This window comes from Danio aesculapii, chromosome 22, assembly GCF_903798145.1.
Source record: "Danio aesculapii chromosome 22, fDanAes4.1, whole genome shotgun sequence".
Lineage (NCBI taxonomy): Eukaryota > Metazoa > Chordata > Actinopteri > Cypriniformes > Danionidae > Danio > Danio aesculapii.
In genome coordinates, this window is record NC_079456.1 from 7,811,437 (window position 1) to 7,824,493 (window position 13,057).

Genomic DNA, 13,057 nt, shown 5'->3' on the forward strand with positions numbered 1-13,057 from the left:
CATTCAAAGATAGTAATGAATGTTCCTGTTTGACCTCTGACCATTTGACTTGACTTCATGCTAAGTGCAGAGGGTGTTATTTTAAGGTTGGTTCATGATGGCAGGAAATGGCTTTTCACATACAAACTAATCACCCATGCTCTAAACAATGGTGGACAAGCTCTTTATCCACCAGAATATAAAAGCCACGATTCGATGGAAATCAGACCACAGCAGGTTTCGGTTTGATGTAGAAGCAGAGCTGCAACTGTCAGACTTAAATAAGACAATCAAAAACCATTCTAAAACTTTTTAAACCACAATTATTAAGGAATATTTTCACAATATCACACTCTTGTATTTGCATTTGGTCTATATATTCAGTCAGGCTTTTTCAATACCTTTTAACATTTTCACTGTCTCAACTGTCTCCCAGGAGTGAGTTTGTGAAAGGCTTTAGAACTTTTAGCTTTATTCCATTTAGTTTCCATGGCGACACATCAAACTTCAATCAAAAGTGGTCAATTTGAAATTTTGATTAGCATTCTATATTCGGAACATCCGTAGAGTCACTGTTAAATGATAAATATGAACCATATTGTTTTTATTTAAAAGATTTAAAGCTCTTAAAAGAGGAAGATGATCATTTCTATGTAACTATTTATAACACACAGAGCATGCGGAGTAGGAGGGTCAAATTCTGTTGTGGGTGAATTCACAAAAAGTTGAGTAGTGTTTTCAGCGGATATGCTTTCAGAACAGACACAGAGCTGCTGAAGATGATGTTTCCTGTGTTTGTTTTATTATGCCTGTGCTTGAGGCGTCTGATTGGTAAGTTATTTAAGCAATATGGACCTTTTTCACAAGCCTGTGTTGACCCGTTTAACAGTCATCATCAGTGTCTTAAATCCTTGAAAGTTTTCAAAATTTAGATTTTTCTGTAAAACGTATGAACATTTATATGTATTTACATAGACCTATGTATTATATAATCTTTGCAATGAATTACAAAAAAACTAATTACAGCTTATGCGAGGTGTTTCTAATGCAGCGTCTATGGGGCAGGACAGTAAATTTGACATTGTTCTCTCTTCTGGCTGCCGTTATCAGACTCCCACTATTTTTTTCTTTTTTATGAAAGTCTTTATAACACCATTGTGGAGTTTTTCTTTTATTATTTCAGCAAATAGGATTGTAAAAAATATATAGTTGTTGTGCTCTCTAAAGCCCAGATGTGATCACTCGATTTTTATTGTCGATTACGAAAGTCACTATGTGACATTTTTTTCTTGAGAAAATCTTGACTGGTCATGGGTAACAAATGTGCCAGACTACATCCTTCATGATCAGTCTACGACCAGCGTCATTTCCCAAAGCAGTCACAAGTGTTGCTAGAACGATATTGCTTATCTTAATTTTTTATTTCAATCTCATTAAACACTGATGCTTGCAGACAACTAATAACTACATTATTTAAGAGCACTCGTTGCAACATGGATATGATCAAACTTACGATTCCTTTTTAATATAAAGATATTTTCTTTAAAATCTAAATGTATATTTTCCTCTGTTGATTATTAAACACTCCCTCGCCTGAACCTGCGGCGAGTGAGATGGAGAAAATTAAAGCACATCAGTACCGAGGAAAAATAAGATGCTCAAGACATAATATTTAAAATACTGACGTATTAAAAATTTGTAAATATATGACTGAGGTTTGTGATACAACAATCACAGTGAAGCATTAATTAAATCCTTATTTTCCTCAGAGCGAAACAAATCATCCACCCGTATAGTTGAGTAGTAGAGGAGCACAAACAAAACTATAATTCATATATTTTTTAAAAATGAATTTCATTTGCTGGAAGGGCATCCGCTGCATAAAATATGTGCTGGATAAGTTGGCAGATCATTCCGCTGTGGCGACCCCAGACCCCCAAAGGAACTAAGCCGAAAAGAAAATGAATGAATTTGCTATAATTTTTACCTTAATTTTAATGTACCTTTTGTTGATTAGTTATCTATAAACAATAATAAATAACATTTGAGGGGATGTGCCTCAAAACAAGTCCGCTATATGCACCAAAACACAAATTGCCGTGTGTTCGTGCTGGTTTGTTAAATAAATAATAATCTAGCCTAAATAAAATGAAAGTGAAATATTCAGTTTCAGAAAAGCCTTTATTAAACAGTTTTCACTATTAATGACAAATTTGAATAAGCAGGAAATGCTTTTGCAATGTATTCGCAGCACTGAACATGTTCCCAGATTACTTCGGAAGAAAAAACTCTGTTGGAAGGCTGAGAGAACTCAGAAACTCATTATGAGAATGGAGATGTCTGCTTATTTGTGCCAGTCTGTCAGATAAAATTGCTTAAAACACCTTAATATTTTAGAAAAGGTAGTTAAAATTGGCATAACCAATGATTGATCTGATCCACCCGTGACCCACCCATAAGTAAATATGCAGCCTATATTTTGATTACCTGACCAGCGCTTTAAAGGACCTGCTGAGATAACTGAGAAACCCACGGGATGGAACCTATTGTGAAAAACAAGAAAAATTAAACATGCTAGACTTTCTGCGATGGTGTCAGAAGGCGTTGCAGGCATGATATTGGTTATTGGTAAGAAATTATTGAATTTCGTGTCACGACGCCCATTTGATGTTTACGAATCCCCACGACACCCTATGTCAATGAAATAGTGCTGAATTTGTGACAAATTTGTGTGATCTGACCGGGGCTTAAGTTTACCAACTATGATGGCTTGGGCTGATGAGAAACCTGGAAATGTGAAAAGGGTCTATTACGGCTTCATTTGGTTAATCTTTTTTTAACATGATCTACAGCTCCTGTATAAAAGCAAAAAGATAAACTGACATGCACTTTTTTTTGGTTCTCTAGGTGTGTTTGGTTTAGAGACAAATGAAAGCTATTCAGTGCTGGAGGGAGATTCTGTCACTTTAAAAACTAGTGCTATTGAAATACTCGAAGATGAAGATATTCTGTGGAGTTTCAGAAATGAGAAGTCTTTCATAGCTAAAACCAGTAAAGAGGCAAACGTCTCCATATTTGATGGTCCAGGTGGTATATTCAGAGACAGACTGAAGCTGGACAATCAAACTGGATCTTTGACCATCACAAACATCAGATCTGAACATGCTGGAGATTATAAAGTAAAGATAAGTGGCACAACACTGTCTTTAAAAACATTCAGAGTTTCTGTCTATGGTGAGTAGAGATCCTTCATCCTGACCTTCAAGATTTTCTTTATTTTATTTCACAAAATGATTTCAGTAAGATGATACTCACTAACTGACTAATACTATTAGGCATGTTTATTTATTTATTTATTTTATGTTTCAGCTCGTCTGCCTGTTCCTCTCCTCAGCAGAAACTGTTCTTCCTCCTCATTTTCATCAGTGCAGTATTGTTCAGTGTTGTGTTCAGTGGTGAATGTGAGTGCTGTGAGTCTCTCCTGGTACAAAGGAAACAGTTTATTGTCCAGCATCAGTGTGTCTGATCTCAGCATCAGTCTCTCTCTACCTCTGGAGGTGGAATATCAGGATAAAAACACCTACAGCTGCGTGATCAACAACAGCATTAGCAACCAGACCACATATCTCGACATCAACACACACTGTCAGCCGTGTTCAGGTATCAAAATGTAGATATTAATGTTTATTTACTCAGCTGTTCTTAATCTGGGATTGTAGATCGGACTGACACGTTCCCTTCTTTATAATCACAGCTCTGGATAGACCGTCTCTTCTGCAACAAGACTCCACGATCTTTGTTGCTGCTGTTTCTGGATTTCTGTTAATCCTTGCTGTGGTTGGGATCTTCTGGACTGGCAAGAAATGCAGAAAAACTAATAAAGAAGGCAAGTCTGTTGCTTATGAGTTGGAAAATAGAATAGCCTTTTCAGTAGAAAGAACATTTAAAGGTGAAGTATGAAAGTTTGGCACCCAGTGGTTGAACTAGCTATTGCACTCCTGGATCAAAACGTTTTCACAATGCATTCAAGCACAGGTTGCCAGATTGACGCAAGCGTGCCTAATTATTGAGCCTAAAGGTTGATTTAAGGTGAATTTGAATGTTTTTTTTTAACAAAGTAACATCAAGCGATAGAAGAAATAATTTCTCTACTAAAAGGAGTTTTTTTTCTGTTCTTCACCTAAAATGTATATTTTAGAAACGGCTTCTATTTCTCACAGGTGAACAACAGGATAAACATTGATCTTTTAAGGTACACCATGTGCTTTATTCAATGTTAAATGCTAATAATGCGAGTTTGAATGCCATTTTACATTAAATTTATTGCCATACTATACTGAAAGCAGTAACAGATAGTTCATCTCTTTGATCTTGAAAATAAAATAAACCACTTAAAATTGAACTTTAGAACTGTGACTTTGAACTTTAGAACTGTGCAAGCCAACACATATCAGTTATTCAGCATGTACATTTAATAATGTTAAAGAGGTTTAATATGTATTAATTTGATTGTAAACCTTACCCTGATGTTGGAGTGCAGTGAGTGCACCATTCTGTGCTTCTGAATGGCTGTATTTAAATTTCCAAATTGCTTATCACTGCAAATCTTGTCACGTAGTGTGTTAGGACACAGGATGTAACCCAATCACCTAATGTTTACATTTGTAATATTTATACTATTTGCTAATTAATAACCACCTAATGTGGAACTCTGAATCTGCGTCTCATTTCGAAGTCTGCTACTGTCCACTGGAAGTCGCATTTCAGTCACGAATGCATGATTTCAGAGCCTTCATGAATATAAATGAATAAAATTTGCTGTTTTCCATCAAGGCAACCCATGTTGCTGAAATATAATTGGCTAAAGTGGCAGACAAACAAGCATGTTCACTTAGCATGTTTCTTAAATATCTGCAAAAATATTATTGTATTTTTATGCATTAGAAGAGTCAAAAACTTACATACAACACCTTTAAAAACCTTAAAAATACCCTAAATTATCATTATGTTTCTATCCGAAACAAAAGTCACTCTCAAAACTGTTATGATTGACACTGGGAAGTATACGTCTCAGTGTGTTGCATGTTCGTTATTCACAGCTTTTGATAAAAGTAATAATTCAGCGATACAGATTTGTTAGGTTTGAAAATATACTTCAAACTCATGCATGTTTGTTTATCTTAGGCAGGCTGCTTTGTACAGTGCATTCTTGAATCTTGCAGAATAGTCATGTCCACTGATTAAGCAATGTTTATTGGCCATATACTGGTTTGCTAGTTGATTTGACTGATAAAGTGATCCAGTTTATGGAGTTAATAAACTAGGAAAATATATGGCGCAGATACAAGGGTTGGACAATAAAACTGAAACACTGGCCAGATTAGTGTTGGAGGTTTAATGGCAAATTTAAGCGGCCTGGTGGCCAATCTTCATTGATTGCACATTCCAACAGTAAGAGCAGAGTGTGGAGGTTTAATTAGCAGAGGAATAGCACAGTTTTGTTTAAAATATTGCGATGCACAACATTATGAGTGACATATCAGAGTTTAAATGAGAGAACAAAACAAATTGTTGGTCCTAAGTGCATCTGTGACCAAGACAGCAAGTCTTAGTAAGAATTAAATGTGCAACTCAACTCCCTTGTTTCCACCAAAATATTAATAAAAGTTTACCAAACACCAAAATGTTCATCAGGAGCTCCACAGGACATTTATACATAGCCTGGCTGCTATAGCCAAACCTTTGGTCACTCGTGCCATTGCCAAACATCAGTTTCAATGGTGCCAGCAGCAAAAATCTTAGGCTGTGGATAATGTGAAACATGTATTATTCTCTGATGAGTACACCTTCACTATCTTTCCCACATCCGAGAGAGTTACAGTGTGGAGAAACCCCAAAGAAGCGTAGCACCCAGACTGTTGCATGCCCAGAGTGAAGCATGGGGGAGGATCAGTGATGGTTTGGGCTGCAATATCATGGCATTCCCTATGTCCAATACTTGTGCTATATGGCACGTCACTACCAAGTACTACCAAACCATTCTGAAGGATCATGTGCACCCAATGGTTCAAACATTGTATCCTGAAGGTGGTGCCATATATCAGGTTGATAATGCACCAATACACACAGCAAGACTGGAGAGTGGTTTGCTGAATATGAAAGTGAAGTTCTTCCATGGCCTGCACAGTCAACAGATGTAAATATTATTAAGCCACTTTGGGCTTTGTTGGAGGAGTGAGTCAGGAAACGTTTTCCTCCACCAGCATCAGGTACCGAAGTGACCTGAACATTATTCTGCAAGAAGTATGGCTTAAAACCCCTTTAGCCAATGCACAGGACTTGTATCTGTCATTCCCAAGATGAACTGATGCTATATTGGTCACAAAAGGAGTCCCTACACCATACTAATTAATTATTGTGGTCTGAAACAAGATGTTTCAGTTTCATTGTCCAACCCGTTCTGTGTGTTCTGCAGAAAAACTAAAGCAGTAAATGTGTTTTCTACAAAGATCAGAAAACACAGAGTCAAGACGCTCACGCTCAGTGCATAAATAAAAGAGACAACTTTGACACATGGTTAAATATGTCATTAAAAGATTAGTCCACCAAAATCATGAGTTATTAATTACTCACCCTCATGTTGTTCCAAACCCCTGACATCTCCATTCATCTTTATAAGAGAAATCAAGATATTTTGAATGAAATTCTTGAGCTCTCTCATCTTCCATAGACATCAATGATCTAGAAGTCTAGAAAGGTACAACAAAACATAGTCATATCAGTGCATGTGTCTTCAGTGGTTCAATTAGAATATTATCAGGCTGTGAGACTTATTTTGTGTGCATATAAATCAAAATTATACAACAGTTTCTCAAAATCAAAAAATGACAACAGTTTCTTCTTCTCAGTGTCAGTATATTGCGCATATTCAAGAGTTTTGTTTTAATGTATGTTTTACATTTTTTTTATTAGGTGTTATTGATGATAATGAAACAGTTGATACTCACAGTGAAGGCATAACCTATGCTGAACCGACATTGAAAACACAGAAAGCACATAAACTGGTAAGATCATGGTAATTTTGTACTTTACCCAATAATTTATGACTTACAAATGTCAATGAAACACCAAGGCTGCGTCCAAAATTGCCTACTTTTCAGTAGGTACTGCATTTTAATTAAAATTTACTACTCAACCATTGGAAAAGTATGTTTTTTACAGTATGAATGTCAGTAGTATGAATGGAACTCATTTTGTCATGATCACTTGACCTACCCATGTTAGTTGTGTTGCTTCACTCCCATTCATGAATTCTCTCGGGGTATAGCTCTGGGATAGCATATGTGCATTGAATGCACACTTCAGAATCTCGCTGGAAGTAGTGGGTCATCTGGGTACTTTTTGCATACAGTTTTTTTTTAAATTCTATGAATTCAGATGCTACTCAGCTCGCATACTGGCATACTATATAGTATGGAAGTATGTGATTTCGGACACAGACATAATTTATCTTATTGGTGCAGAATGATCAGTGGTTTTGGTTAATTGTGGTCTCAATGTAGTTGGTCGGAAAATTTGAGACGCAAATGATACAATCAACTGTGTATAGTTAGCATAGTTAAAAATAGATTGTGTTAATGAAAGCGGCAACTGATTCAGTATCTTTTTATGTTTGTGTTCTATATAAAGAGAAATTTCACTGGTACCATATTAAAAAAGTCTTTTCTATACAGTATTCGGCACAATGTTTTTACTGAACATTTACAAATGAAAATTATGAGCAAAATAAATATCAAACATGTTGTTATGTTATGTTTTCTGTACGATACATGAGTAATTATATATAGCGTATAAACTTGGAGACAACTTAGCCTTACATGTGCAATTGTGTAAGAAATGTAACACATAGAACAAATAAAAAATAGTTTGGAAAAAATAGTTTAAAATAAGTTAAAGCTACAAAAGTTTTGGTTTGAGTCCCAATTGGGCCTCTTGGCGTTTCTGTGTGAAGTTTGCATGTTCTCTCCGTGTTCACATGGGTTTCCTCCGGGTGCTCCGGTTTCTCCCACAGTTTAGACATGTGCTATAGGTGAACTGGATAAACTAAATTGACCATAATGTATGAGTGTGTGTATAAATTAGTGTGTATGGGTGTTCCCCAGTACTGGGTTACAGCTGGAAGGGCATCCGCTGCGTAAAACATCTGCTAGAATAGATGGCGGCTCATTTCCGCTGTGGAGACCTCTGATAAATAAGGGACTAAACCAAAGGAAAAAAAGAAAAAAAAAACAATGAATTTAATCCATATTATTTGTTTAAAGCTGCAGTATGTAAGTTTGACACCCAGTGGTTGAACTAGGTATTGTATTCCTGGATCAAAACGCAAGCGCAGTATGCCAGATTGATGACCAACAGGAAAGAGTCTCGAGCCTATATTATTTGCTAATTAATAACCTCATGTGGAACTCTGAATCTGCATCTCCTTTTGGAGGCTGTTACTGTCACGCATTTCAGTCATGGACACATGAGAGCCTTTCTGAGAGATTGAATAAATGCAATACAGTGTTTTCCACCAAGGCAACCAGAGTTGCTGAAATACAATTGGCTACACTGGCATTGGGTGGGTTAAAATACCAAAACAAAGACAGCCATTCCGGCACGTAACAGACATTTTCAAAGCAGAATATCTGACTTCAGCATGGTTTTACAAATAAACAAGAATTTTCACTTCGCATGTTTCTTAAATATCTGCAAACATATTATGGTTTTTTAATGCTTTAGAAGAGTCAAAAACTTGTGTGTTTCATGTGTGTTTTACAGAAAACTACAGAGGAGATTGACGTGGAGTATTCATCTGTCTGCACAAGATGATTAACCCTGAATCTTTTCCTGTGTACAGCCTTTTTTCACTATTGATCATGAATATTTGGTAACATTTTTGAATTCCAATCTGTATGCTGTTTGTGGACAAGTTTGGGATTGTTAAAAATCCACACTAGCTTTGCACAATGTCTGAAAACAACATTAAAATCAACAAATACACTGGTATAAATAACCATCACTGTAAATTCATAATGTTAACTAATGGATACAAATGAGAGCCGTTTTCCTGTTCGTTCAAATGGTGTTTGACATAAAGCCAAGTTAAACTTATGTATAATGTGTGGATTTTGTAATCAGTTTGGGAACTAGGGGGCACTCAAACATCATTCATTCATTCATTCATTTTCTTTTCTTTATTAATCTGAGGTCGCCACAGCAGAAAGAACTGCCAACTTATCCAGCATCATACACTACGGCCACTTTAGCTTACACAATCCACCTATAGCGCATGTCTTTGGACTATGAGAGAAACCAGAGCACCCGGAGGAAACCCACGCAAACAGCACTCAAACACTAAGGTAATAGAATTTACCATTTAAGTAATTAATTTTTTATTTACCTGACGACTATCCAACTAATTTAGGGTACAAAATTAACTCTACAGTCCCATTTTGTACACTAAAGACTCACTGTGGACATTTAAAGCAAAATTGTATCTCTATCAATATCCTAAAGAAACTACCAAGTCCATTATCCCATTTGAAGGATTTATTGGGAATTCGCTTGCATGTTGGCATCAGGCACTTACAATCACACAAATATAGAATATATAAATATCGCAATGCACATATAATATCATATCGCAATGCACATCATATATTGTTTTAATACTGAAGAACATATCCATCACACTATCAAGTGTGATGGATACATATATTTTACATTTACATTTAGTCATGTAGCAGAAGCTTTTATCCAAAGCGACTTACAAATGAGGACAAGGAAGCAATTTACACAACTATAAGAGCAGCAGTGAACAAGTGCTATAGACAAGTTTCAGGTATGTAAAGTCTAATATATAATATGTATATATACATATACAGTACATATACAAATATTAGGATATATAAATATATAGGTATATAAATACAAATATATAGATATATAAATAAAAATACGCAAAGGGTACAGCAGTAGAAAACAAAATAATAATAATAATAATAATATTTTTAAAAATTATAAATAAATAAATAAATAAATAAAAAAACACACTCTCTATTCATAACTAAGCCAGGGGCAAGGAAAATAAGTCAGCTAAATACTTGCATACATATACACATACATGTACACATGTTTATTTATTTATTATTTTTAAAGTGTAAGATAAAGGGTTTCCAGATAGTGTCAAATTTTTCAGTATTACCGCAAACTGTACATCTAATCTTTTCTATTTGCATAGACTGCATCAGATCAGGCATGCAATGTACAAAACTGGGTGGGGAAGGATTTTTTCAGTTCAGTGTTATAAGCTTTTAGCAATTATTAAACAAAAAGCAAATGCATTTGATTGTGTAGATGACAAAGAAACAGTCCCAAATTATGGTACTAGGGGGCAAGGCTCAATATCTAAAAGAAAGCATTCAGAAATTGAATTAAAAATTGATGCCCAAAAAGTCCTTAGCGCTGGACAAAGCCAGAATGTATATTTTTATATAATATTCTTATTATTAAGAGAAATATCTTGAAAATATTCCAACTGTTTCTGTAACTTAAAGCTAATGCTATTTATACTATACTATATTGCAAATCAAGAGAGATACTATTTATATTTTGTATGTCAAATATGCAAACTGTATATCAATATGCTATGACAAATATTGAGTGTTTATGAGTTTTGCATTATGGGATCCTAATCTGTCTTCAAACAACTTTTAACCCTGAACAGTTTTAAAAAAAAGTGACTTTTATGAACATTTTAATAGTTTAAAGTGATATATTGTCTGGGTTGGTTTTGTATATTATGCAAAAAAAAAACTTCTATTAAAGAGCCAGTACATTTTCTGAAATTATTAGACTTATGGTATCTATTTCTTGCATGTCAATAAGAGTCACTTTGTTAAACTTTATAGAGTTGCATTTTCAACATCAAGGTTCCATAATGCAATTTACAAGCATACATAAACACAAAACACTTGAAATACTCACTAAAACACATCTGTTAATTAACAGGTTCTGTATTTTGCATTTATATTATATAAATACGTATCATGTCTTCATATTTCTCCATCAAAAAGATTAATTATTTACAGACAAATTATTTAGTTTTCCCACAAGATGTCAACAGTGGACCAGACTGTTGTTTCGACTTCTGGAAAGAAACAGAGCAAACAATAGTGAATAAATGAGTACATAGAAATAATTTTTTGATTACAACTTTATAGAGTAACTTCAGACACTCGACTTTCTATGAAATCCAAGCACACTTGCTTATTGTCCTCAAGTGTCCTTGAATTTCCAGAAAGGGAGCCTGTTTGATGTAGATATGGTTATATTTGTAGCCCAGCTAACACATGACATAACAGTTATGTAACATATTAGTCATTTTTGGTAATTTCCTGACTTACTAACAGACTAAAGTAATATCAACGCCATTCCATTACCATCCCAATACCAAATCACATCATTGTCAGTACGTCCCAGACAGGTACTCTATTAGTAATAACTTGGTAATTCCATGATTTACTGTCAACGTAACTGCAACGTCTTTAGTCTGTAATCTAGTTACCAGTATAGTTGCTAGTGCTGTGCGTTTTTAATGAAAAACATGTGTTTTAGTACCCTGGTATCCACATTACTTTACAGATAACATTATATACATGTTGTCATGGACGAAAGTGAAGCCCGGGGTGGGGATTGGGTGGATTGGGCCCATATAAGTAACTCTGGGCCAGCGGCGCCCATGCTCCCAGCTACTCATAGTTTGTAACTGTAATGTATTTTGACTACCAAAGCTTCGTTGTGACAATGTAACTAATTGCGTTGTGACAACCGGAAACCGTTGCCAGTTAGTCACCACAACGTTGTGATAAGTATATTTAATATTTTATATGTTTAAAAGGTTTTAGTATGATCATTATATACATGAGTCTTTTTGATATTCTAACAGATATAGAATTTCTCTAGGAAAATGCTACCACAAGAAATATCGTTAATCGCAATATTTAACAACAAAATCGAATATTGCAGTCCTAATTTGGACATATATCCTAGTCTGTTTAGAAGCATCACTAAATTGTAGACATTACAGATCAAAGCCATGTAATGCCCCATATTAAAATGAACAACACAACACTTGAAACACTTACTAAAATCAGTATTGTCATATTTCAAAAACTTTTGAATAGATTTAAGGCCGTTTTACAATATTATTACTGACAGTGTACTTAATTTTAAGCCTGAATTCAAGTTTCTGTGTGCAGTATGCTATATCAATAAAGCTGTAAAGACAATAAAAGCAAATAAGAGAAAGTATTGTAATGGTAATTGATCTAATGTGTAAAGAAAAGCATTAATTAGAATCAGTTTGTTGTAGAGACTTTAATAAAACCTCCGAAAGCTTGAAAATACTGTAAAATAAATAAATAAATAAATAAATAAATAAATAAATAAATCTGGCCATATTAAGCCAATTTGGTGGATGGAGATGATTGGGAGGCCATGATACTGTAGGTTAGGGCTGATGGAGGGAGTTTGGCCAGGACACCAGGGTTTACACCCCTACTTTTTAAGAGACGTGCCATTGGATATTTAATGACCACAGAGAGTCAGATCCAAGATGGCGCTCACTACCAGTATATTATATTATAATATAATATATAGTATATTGTCCCCTTCACTTTACTGGGGCATTAGGACTCACACAGACCGCAGATCCCACCTCCAACAGCAACCTAGTTTTTCCATGTGGTCTCCCATCCAGCTACTGACCAAGCTCAGCCCTGCTTAGCTTCAGTGAATAACTGATCTTAGGCTGCAGGGTGATATGGCTGTGGCTTATGGCTTGTAATGAACAATTAACTGTGCAAAAATGCTACATTTAAAAAGGCTGTGATCAAAATCTGATTTTTTTTTAACTTTTCCTTTTTTATATTTTTAAAAGAGTACTTTACTTTTAGACAAATTACTTTCACCTCACACTGTTTTAGCGATGTAGCTGTACTTTTACCTGTGATTACATTTTCTGTCCTCTTTCCAC